Source organism: Peromyscus eremicus, chromosome 4 (assembly GCF_949786415.1).
Source record: "Peromyscus eremicus chromosome 4, PerEre_H2_v1, whole genome shotgun sequence".
In the NCBI taxonomy this organism is placed as follows: Eukaryota; Metazoa; Chordata; class Mammalia; order Rodentia; family Cricetidae; genus Peromyscus; species Peromyscus eremicus.
Window position 1 is genome coordinate 25406049 of NC_081419.1, and position 10268 is coordinate 25416316.

The 10268-nt window shown below is 36.5% G+C and overlaps 1 pseudogene; it reads left to right on the top strand.

Moving 5' to 3' along the window:
• The first annotated feature begins 330 nt into the window (after window positions 1-330).
• On the top strand, window positions 331-5872 carry LOC131907713 (protein FAM32A-like; annotated as a pseudogene).
• Window positions 5873-10268: the final 4396 nt, after the last annotated feature.

Below are 10268 nucleotides of genomic sequence, written 5' to 3' on the forward strand. Positions count from 1 at the left end.
TAGATACTGATCCTCTGTTATATGTAGAGCTGGCAGATATTTTTTCCTATATTATGGATCTGCTTTCACTCAACTGACAGTTTCCATGGCTGTGTAGAAGCAATGAAATGTCATTAGGTCCCATTTGTCACCGGTTATCTCTCTTGTGCTCCTGGGGTCATATTTAGAAAGATTCTACTTGTGCCTATGTTGAAGCATAGTGCTTTTATCTCCAGCAGATTCAGATTATTTGGTTTTCTGTTGAACTGCTTGGTCCATTGGGGTTCAGTTTTGTTCAAGGTAAGAGATAGGGATCTAGATTTATTCTTCACATGCAATTTTTCTAGCACTATGTTGAAGATACTAATGCATCTTTGTCAAAAGCAGGTAGGTATAGTTGTGTATATTCCTATCTGAGTTCTCTATTCTACTGGGTTGACACATGACTCTGTTTTTGTGCAAGGGCGATGCTGTTTTATTACTCTCACTCTAGTATATTTTTAAATCAGTTGTAGTGATACCTTCTTCATTGTTCTTTGTGTTCAAAATTGCTTTTGCTGTCCTTTGGTGCTCCCAGCTATATTTTTAAATAGTATTTTTTCTCTATCTGTGAAAAAAAGCCCTAGAATTTTACTGAATGTATGGATTGGTTTTGATCGGATAGTCATTTTCATAGTATTTATTCTTTTCTTCTATGAGCACAGGTTTTTCTACTTTTCTAGCATCTTTTTCAATTTCTTTCAGGTTTCAAAGACTCCATTGCAGAAGTCTTTTATTTTCTTGGTCATTCCTAGGCAATACATGTTACTTATCTTTTATTGGCTACACTAAAAGGATTTTTTTCCATAACTTTTCTCCATATATTTATCATTGTTATATACAAAGACAACTAATTTTTGTGAGTTAATTTTGTATCACATCAACATTACTCAAAGTATTTATTACCTCTAAGAGTGCTTTTTTGGTATATTATTTAGGATATGTTATGTATAGAATCATATTATCTTCAAATAGGGGTACTTTGACTTTTTTCCTATTTGTTTCCTTTTTATTGACTTACCTTTTTTTAATTACTCTAGTTAAGACTTCAAGCTTTAAATTGAACATGAGTAAAGAGAGTGGACATCCTTGTCTTATTCCTAATTTTAGTTGAAATGCTTTGAATTTTTCCCTATTTAGTATAATATTGGGTTTATGTTTGTCATCCATACCCTTTATTATCTTGAGATATGCTCCCTCCATCTCTAGTCTCTTCTGGATTTTGATCATGAAGTGATATTAGATTCTATTAAAGGCCTTTTCTGTATCTATTGAGATAATAATGTGAAGTCTGTATTTATGTCTATTTATATGATGCATCGCTTTTATTAATTTGTAAGTGGTAAACTATCCTTGCATTTCTACTTTGAAACCAATTTAATCAGATGAGTGATAGCATCTTGAATTCATCTTTCTAATTGGGATGTTCATCAGGGAGACCACTCTGTAATTTTGTATGTATATGCATTTATTTAGTTTTGGCATCAGGATTTAACTGGCTTCATACAAAAAAAAAAAAGAGTTGGGAAGCATGCCTTCCTTTTCTATTTCATGGGGTAATCTTATTAGTATTGGTGTAAGTTAACCTTTGAAGATCTGGTAAAATTCTGCAATAAATAAATCTGGGCTTTTTTTTTTTTTTTTTTTTTTTTTTTTTACTTTGGAGACTCATTAGAGCTACCTCAATTTTTTTGCTGGTTATAGACCTATTTCAATTACTTAGTTCATTTTCTTTAATTTTGGTCAGTCATATCTATCTAAAAATTTGTCCATCATTTTATTGGATTACAGATTTTTAATGTGTGGCCTCGTGCTTTCCTGGATTTCATTGTCATTTCTTGTAATGTCTCCCTGTTTATACCTAATTCTGTTCGTTTGGGTCTTCCTTTTCTTCTGGTTAACTTGACTAAGAGTTTTTATTTTTAATCCTGTTTTCTTTTAAAGAACCTACTCTACCTTTCAATAACCTTAGTAGTTTTTCATTTTTATTTTATTAATTCTTGACTTTTTCACATATTTCTCCCTATCTACTGATTACAAGTTGAGTTTTCTGTCTCCCCGCAACCACTTCCCCACCTCGAGTTTCCTCATTAAGCTACTTGTTTGAGAGCTCTCAGATTTGGTTTTTCTATGTAGTCATATAGAGCTAAAAACTTTCCTCTTAGGATTGCCCATTATACTTCAAATATTTTAGTATGTTATGTTATCATTTTCATTCAGTCCTGGGAATTTTTTATTCCAATCTTAATCTCTTCAATGATTTTTTCATCATTCATCATGTGTCATTAAGTCTCCTTTATTTTGTTTGCTTTCTGGAGTTTATCTTACTGTTGATGGAGAGATTTCTTCCATTGTGGACAGACTATGGGATGCTATTTAAATTTAACTATGTTTTTTTGATACTTGCCTTGTGTCTTGATATGTGGTTTATTTTTGAGAGGTTCCATAATCTTCTAAGAAGAATATGCTTTTGTGTAATATTCTGTAAGTGTTTATTAAATCCATGGATTTATAAGGCTTCATTAAGGTACATTGTTTCTCTTTTTTTTCTGCATGTTCTACTGGTGCTCAAGGGATATCTAAATCTCTGTTTATCAATGTGTTGTTTCTGTATGGCTTGATGTTTAGTAATGTCTGTTTTGTGAAACTGAGTGTACTGATTATCCCTTTCTTAGCATTAACAACTTGTAGATTTTCATCTAAGGTTGAGGTCCTGTGAGATTTCCCCTATCTACATTGTGTATCAATTGATATTTTCATTTTTTCAGGTTATGTTTTGGCAACCATATTGTTGCAATTTCCTGGGTACAACTTCCCGGTCATATGTAGAAGACACTATCCAGAAGCAGGTGCTCTGGTTCCGACAATCTTTCTGTTCTCTCTTCTATGAGGTCTCCTGAGCCTTTGGTATAGGAGTTAAATTTGAACACTTACCAGTTGTGCCTTGGGGCCCAATGGCCATTATCCTATGCATTTTTGACAAACTGTGGATCTTGTAGTAGTTTTTGTTAACTGTAAAAAGAAGCTTCCATGATGAAGATTGAGAATTACATTTGCCTGTGGATAAAGATAAGTTCTTAGAATGCAGTTAGAAATTATACTGGTTTAGGGAATTAGCAACCATAGGTTTGCCTCTAGGGACCATGACCTCACTAGCTATGGGCAGTGGGTTAATTACAGTATCTGGGAATAATTTCCTCCTATTCAGTGAGCCTTAAGTTCAATTAGATGAGTTGGTTACTCCCAGGATAGAAGTGCCACTGTTGCACTTTATGGGATATCTTGCCATTCTGATCAGTTGTTCTTCACAGATATTACAGCTGTATTGGACTATTGATTACTTTTCTCCACTGATATCTTGTATAGCTCTTTCTGGTACTATGAAGCTAGTCTTCATGGAGAAGGCTTTCAGGACAGTTTCAGCTTGTTTCTTCCAAGTCCTCTTTCTGAATTGTGCAATATCTTCAGCAATAGTATCTTACCTTCAAGTTCTGAGAGGCAATCAAGGACAACGGTAATAGACTCTATTGTCTGGGGAGTAGCTTGGACTCCTGACCAAGAGCTTGAAAGGCAAGTTAAGGCACCGTTATCAAGACTCAGGGAACAATGATCGTAATGCTTTTGATTTGGAAACTAAAGTTTGCTTCATATATGTGTCACTAATTGTCTATCCCACTTCCAATTTTGTGGTGTCAGGGTTGGCTTAATTTACTTCCCTATTTCTTGTCTTATTTGGACACATTGGATTGTAGAGCAGCACATGGCATAAATCTTGACACGTGCATATATTATTAGGTTTATATTCTTGCACTCCTGTATTTCAGCATGAGAAGAACATACCTTAAACATAGATGCATTTCAAAGAAGATCAGAGGCCTGTAGAATGATCTGAATTAGGCCCATTTACTGGAGTAAAAACAAACTTAATTTAAGTGAAATCAACACAAACTTCAAGACCCATAGTGCATGCCTGGCAGCAAATGCTTGTCATAAGGCACTGCCTTTGTAGGTAGTTTTAATACGTAAGTATTATAAAGAGCACTAACTGATTTCTCTTTTCTTTTATTTTCTAATTCTATCAAAAGACATTGGTGATTTGCTGGAAAAGTCTTATTACTTCAATGACCATAATAAAAATGTTAAAAGTGTTATCCCCTTAATCGATTACTAAATCATAGAGGAATGAACAAGATGTCATGTTGACTCTTGGTTTTCATAAATTCTCTTAGACATTCCTTCTGAGATATTCATACTGTATACATGCATTAGAATGGCTATTTATATTTCTGCAGAATTACATATTCCAGTTGTAACCAAACTCACTGCTAATCATTGAAGTTGAAAATAACAGATGAAAATATTCAGCTGGACCTCTAAGGATGGTTATCAGTTCAAAAACTGCTGCCTACCATCTGGGAATACAGGAAGGTTTGGGGATAACAATAAACTGAACAGAAAATCAAATGGTAAAGATTGAACTTCTCTTAAATACCATCCAGTGTTTCTCAAAGAAGTGTGCCATTTATTTCTTTAAACACATTTAGTACAACATTCTTGCAGCCTAGGAACCTTTGACCATTCAAAACAGGATGTTATTCTCTTACATCTGTTGCCAGAGAGACTGGAAGAGCAATAGTCTTAAAGGAAGTGTAAACATCTTTTATTTAGCTAAATGAAGTGTGAACTAGCATTGCTTTATTAAATAAGCCAGTACACACACACACACACACACACACACACACACACACACACACACATCCCTATCTTTTGGTTCTGGCTGAGAAATGGGAGATTTGGAGGAGTCACATGCACAGTTTTATGTCTTGTTTGTACTGTGTAAGATAAAACTTAACACAATTCATTTTGTAATCATTATATTTCAGTTATAAAAGGAACATATAGTACAGTTTTGTGAAAAGATGAATGATCTATCAAAATTAACTGATTTTATTTCCAAAGTAATTTTATAACCTCTATTAAACAATAAAATCTACACTAATTTTGAGTGTTCAAAGAGCATTTTCTCAGACAGAGATGCTAGATCCTCAAACAGGCCTTAATGAGTTGAGAACAGAACTAATATCAAGCATGCCTTTTTTAACACTGTGGTAAGAAACTAGAAATCAACAGCAAGAGAGAATCTTGAAAATTTAGACTATTCCTAAAAGGAAAGTAATCTACTTTCCCTGTATGATTTATGATGTAACCGTGACTCAGGGAACGTAAGCAGTTTGTGAAGATAAAACTGAAAATGACGGAAGGAAAAATTTACCTCCCTCAATTCATATTCCTCAAAGAAAAAATCTTTTCACATTTTTTTAAGTGTGAAATAGGACAGGTGTCAATGAAATTATTTAGATTCATAAAAGAATTACAAGTCTGAATTCCATGGTGTTGTAGCATAGTAGGAAGCAATAAAATTATCACGTTTCATATAGCTTATCCACCCATTGACTATTCAGTTTTTTCTGTCTAATTATGAAAACCATTTGTGGTGTTCATAGAAGGGCTGGCATGCTCCATGGAGGCCGGTAGCAGACCCAGAAGGGCCCTCTAAAGCTGAAAGGGGTCGCAGAGCTCAATGGGAGGAAGCAAAAAGGAAACAAACATAGGAACTCGCTGCTAGAGGGGATGATGACAAGCAAGTGGAGCAAGAAAGAGGAGGAGCAGCTTGACTAGACAAAGCCGTGCCTTCCCGGGCAGCCTTGGAGAAGATGCAGGAGAACTGGCCAATTCAAAGAATCAGGAGAAGGCATCAAAAACCCACAAGCAGAGAGTAGAAACCTTCAACTGAAACCTGGACATGCTCACAGAGCAACTCTACAGCGTTCTCACAGTCAGCAGGACCCAGTGAATACCCAGCCAGGCTGGCAGCCAGGGCAGCAAAGGCTAAGCCTATGTAGCTCCCATTGCTCTCTAGAAAGTTCTGCACTGTCCCTGGGCATCTGCTGACACCAAGCTGTCTGAAACTGTCCTGGCACCACAGGACAAACTCTAGCACAGGAAGCTCCTCCCAGCATTCTACCACTAGACCACCACAGGAGGCTTGAGTCCACGGTGGTGCTCCATCTGGGGCAGGAGACCACACAGCTTGTAGAACAGAACAGCCACCTAAGGCAAGAGTGGTGCAGTCTGCTCTCCTTCTGAGGATCACACGTTCTTTGTATTCTAGTAACCTCATCTCTGTGAGAATGAAGTATTGCTTTGAATACTACAGTCCCTGACTGAACCCAACACATCTAAAGGCATGATTCTTTTTGCTGCCTCATCTTTTTCCACAACTCAACAGCTACCAGGAATGTGCTTAATCTCCTCCCATACTGACCACCTCAAAACATAGACGACTTACATGTTTAATTTTGAACCTTGCTTCTGCTTGGAAAATATCATCTGCCCTCAAGTACCAGATCATACTCTTTGGAAAACAAGTCATTCAGTTTTACAAAGAGCAGTCAAATATGTGTCTCAAACAACAGCCATGTGGGCTGTCCTATTTGTTGGCTCTGGTTTTTTTTTTTTTTTTCATTTTCTCCTTGTTTTTCCTATCCCTTTATTTGGGCCCCAGAGTATTTGAGAATAAAGCCCACCCAGGCTGTGACAGGCTTCAGTTCGATCGCTAGCTGGAAACATGAAGAAAATCCACAGTGATGGAAACCTTTTCAAGTTGAACTTCTGTCAAGCAGTTGTAGGAGCTTGTGGTTTTGTGGTAAAATTTGTCAGAGAAGTTGTGGAAGTGGCTAAGTGCTGTATGTGGTAAATGACTACACCATGGTTCACAAGGGTGTGTGAAGGATGTCACCTTCCTACCCATCAGTTTTTTTTTTATCTCTTCTGAAGTCCAAAAACGTCTGTCCATTATTTGACAACCAATATCATGCCATATTTTTATTTTATAAATTTTGTCGTTGCCTGTGAAATAAAGAATACAATTTGCTATCTAAAACTATAGTTTCCTGACAGAAATTATTTTTGGGGCAAAGTTCATTGATTTAACTGGCACATAAGTTTTTATTAGATGTTCTCTTTGAGGCATTAGATAAATATGAACAAGGACTAATTCTGATGTAAGGATTTAGGACACATGTTGATTTATAGTTAAGCTAGAGAAAAATAATTAAAATAAAGCAAAACAAATATGGCATCTGAATTTTTAAGTGACCATGTTAAATTACATTTTGAAAAAAAAAGCTCATAAATTGGAACACCCAAAGCATTCAGCATGGTAAAAGAGTAAAAAGCAACGGTATGCTGTTCTTTTGAGAGAGAGAGAGAGAGAGAGAGAGAGCGAGAGAGAGAGAAAGAGAGAGAGGGAGGACATTTTCCTGGATAATGAAAAAAATTTTAAGCATCAGTATCATAAAATTGATATTTAGTATACTAGGAAATAATTGTATTCATTCAGTAAAAGGATAAATAAGATAACTGAGAGGAGTAGTGTGGTGATTTTCATTGTTTGGTTGATAAAGTATACATAGAAAGTTGAATGCAGACAATAGAAAAATAGGGCTGAACAGACAATTATTTAAAAAAAATGAATCTCTTAAATACTATATGTAAACACACACACACATATATATGTGTATATATATATATATAATGACTTATCTGACTTTCAAATGACCATGTTAAATATATATATGTTTATTTATTATGTGTATATATACATAATATATATTTATAATATATACATGCATAACTATAACACACAACCATATATTATATAAGCACATATATGTATGTAACAGATGCATCTTCATTATCTCTTCAGACCATGGTGGTGAGCTTTAGCTCAAACCATCATTATCCTCTATGATTTCTGGTTCAACCACGGTGACTATTTTGTCACTTCTGACCCTTCGAATTGACAGTCTTGGGATTCTTTCATATTAAGACCCTCTACCTAGATAGTATGTCTTCTCCACCTCCTGCTTCTAATTGCAGGTCTCCTGATGAAGTTTCTTCTGGTAAGTAATGTTAGATGTTCCTGTTAAATATCCCCACCACTCAGTGGTCACTTTCTCTATAGTATTACCATGTTCATTTCCATTACACTCAAGTGTGTTCGTATGAAGGAAAACAGAAAACACCCCTGTCCACTGAAGCAGGGGTCTTGGTTTGTTTTCTTTTATAGTCCAAGTATCCTTGTCTGTAAATATCAGCTGCTCAATATATGCCAGTAAAGTAAGCTGACTCACATGATTGGTCTTTTTAATTTTGATTTTAATTTTATTTTAACAGTATATGTGTATACTCATATGCCTGGTGTGTGTATACCATGTCTTGTTGCCTGTGAAAGCCAGAAGAGGGCAATGGATCTCCTGGAGCTAGAATTACAGAAAGTTGTAATTATATGGAAAGCTGAAACCTGGTCCTTTGCAAGGGCAGCAAGGGCTGCTAACCCCTGAGCCATCATTCCAGTACCTGAGGAGTCTTTACATCTTTCCTAATAAATATATCTACCATTGTAGAGTTAATGTAAGAACAATTTTGGTCTACTTGAGTTTCTGCTAGAAGTGAGTGCTTGTTTATGAAATCACATATTTAATAGGAAAGGTTCATTCCCTCATATTGGTAGCCTCTTCTGATTCCAGTGGTCCTTCATGGATAGTAGCATAAGTTTAAAGCTTTTGAGAATACACAAGTCCTGTCTGAGGGCAATTGAATCACCATCATTAGGGTGGTATTCACAGTTCCAAATGAATTTTACACAGCTATTTTCAGATACCATACATATACTTACCTAGTGTTTAAATATATTTCTAAAATCTGCTACTCAATCAGCTGCTTGTTTCTAGACAAAGATTCTTGGAAAGTTTACTCTCCTTCCTAAGATAATAAAATATTAGTGACGGAAATCTATTAAAATGGTTCATTTGTGTATTCTGAGGAACTTGAGCTGTTAATATTTTCAATAACTGTGTAAGCTCTTGTTCTTGTTTTATCTTCTATTGCTGTTAAGTTCACATTTCTTTTTGTGCTTTTGTATGCTTTTGCCTTGGATCTAATATATGTACTAGCTTTACAAATGTAATTGCATGAGACATAATCACAAAATTACCAAAATTCTGCTAGTATTCATTAGTCTGTTCCTGTGAATTTTTCCCTATTCAAATGTGGTGGAAGATGAAAGTGGATGAGGGAGCTTGGATGTTACTCTCTGTAGAAGAAAAAGCACCTTTATGAATGTCTTCATACAAAGTGGATTTATTTGAACTGGGGGAAATGGCTGTTCCACACCAATAGGACCAGCACTCCAGAGGTTTATGGCAAGAGAACCTGAACTCAGGGTGAACCTTGGATACCAAGTGTCAAAGAGAAAGTATAGAAGAAGGGAAAAGCTGATTCTACTTTTGATGTTTGCTGGTGAGCTAGAACCTTTGCATTCAGAAGAGCTAACTTACTGTTAAATACAAAAATTTAAGACTATGGCCACACACTTTGTTTGCAACCTTTTGTTACTTTATTAATAAATTTCAAAGTGCATAGCAAAATATAATTTATTTTTTGCAAGATTTCCCTCTGAATGAATTTAAATGAACTGGGTATCTGTTGAGATTTTTTTTTAAATTTATTTTTTTTAATTTTTATTTTGCAATACAATTCAGTTCTACATATCAGCCATGGATTCCCTTGTTCTCCCCCCTCCCGCCCCCCTCACCTTCCCCCCAGCCCACTCCCCATTCCCACCTCCTCCAGGGCAAAGCCTTCCCCGCGGACTGAGATCAACCTGGTAGACTCAGTCCAGGTAGGTCCAGTCCCCTCCTCCCAGGCCGAGCCAAGCAACCCTGCATAGGCCCCAGGTTTCAAACAGCCAACTCATGCAATGAGCACAGGACCCGGTCCCACTGCCTGGATGCCTCCCAAGCAGATCAAGCCAATCAACTGTCTCACCCATTCAGAGGACCTGATCCAGTTGGGGACCCCTCAGCCATTGGTTCATAGTTCATGTGTTTCCATTCATTTGGCTATTTGTCCCTGTGCTTTATCCAACCTTGGTCTCAACAATTCTCGCTCATATAAACCCTCCTCATTCTTGCTAATTGGACTCCCAGAGATCCACCCGGGGCCTAGCCATGGATCTCTGCATCCAGATCCCTCAGTAGTTGGATGAGGTTTCTAGCACGACAATTAGGGTGTTTGACCATCCCATCACCAGAGTAGGTCAGTTTGGGCTGTATCTCGACCATTGCCAGCAGTCTGTTGTAGCTCTGCTTCAGTTCCTCAGCTTTACTCCTGGACATGTACATATC